Below are 548 nucleotides of genomic sequence, written 5' to 3'. Positions count from 1 at the left end.
AAAAATGTAATTACCAGTTCCTCTTCCTCTTCTGGTTTAATTCTGTTGCCTCCTTGCCTATATAGCCCGGCGCCCCCATCCTTTGGTCCAATCTATTAAAATTAAATCACAATTATAACGTTATAAAAACATATACATTTATAACTGAAATAGGTAAAAAAAATTTCAACCTTACTATTGAGGACTTTAAAATTAATAATTAATTAATGATCTCGTAATTCTAATTTTTTTAGACACAAACGACTAACCGAAATAAGTAAAAAAAAAACCTACAGTAGAAATAAAAAAAAAAATTGCTAAACTAAAATTACTCTTGATTAATAATACAAAAAAAAATGCAATTACCTGTTCCTCATCCTCTTCTGGTATAATTCTGTTACCTCCTGGCCTATATAGTTCGGCACCCCCATCCTTTGGTCCATAATATTAAAATTAAAACACATTTATAACGTTATGGAAACAAATACATTTATAACTGAAATAGGTAAAAATAATTTCAACCTTACTATGGAGGCATTTAAAATTAATAATTAATTAATGATCGCGTA

The 548-nt window shown here is 28.1% G+C and overlaps 1 long non-coding RNA gene across 1 annotated transcript in view; it reads right to left on the bottom strand.

Annotated features, from left to right (window-relative positions):
* Positions 1-548, bottom strand: part of LOC106690633 (uncharacterized) — a 4,727-nt gene that overhangs the window by 139 nt on the left and 4,040 nt on the right. The window lies entirely within an intron of this gene.

The sequence above is a fragment of the Halyomorpha halys genome, unplaced genomic scaffold, assembly GCF_000696795.3.
Source record: "Halyomorpha halys isolate HHAL.00 unplaced genomic scaffold, Hhal_1.1 Scaffold2305.1, whole genome shotgun sequence".
In the NCBI taxonomy this organism is placed as follows: Eukaryota; Metazoa; Arthropoda; class Insecta; order Hemiptera; family Pentatomidae; genus Halyomorpha; species Halyomorpha halys.
The sequence above is the reverse complement of the archived record's forward strand: the minus strand, read 5'-3'. Positions and strand labels throughout refer to the sequence as shown.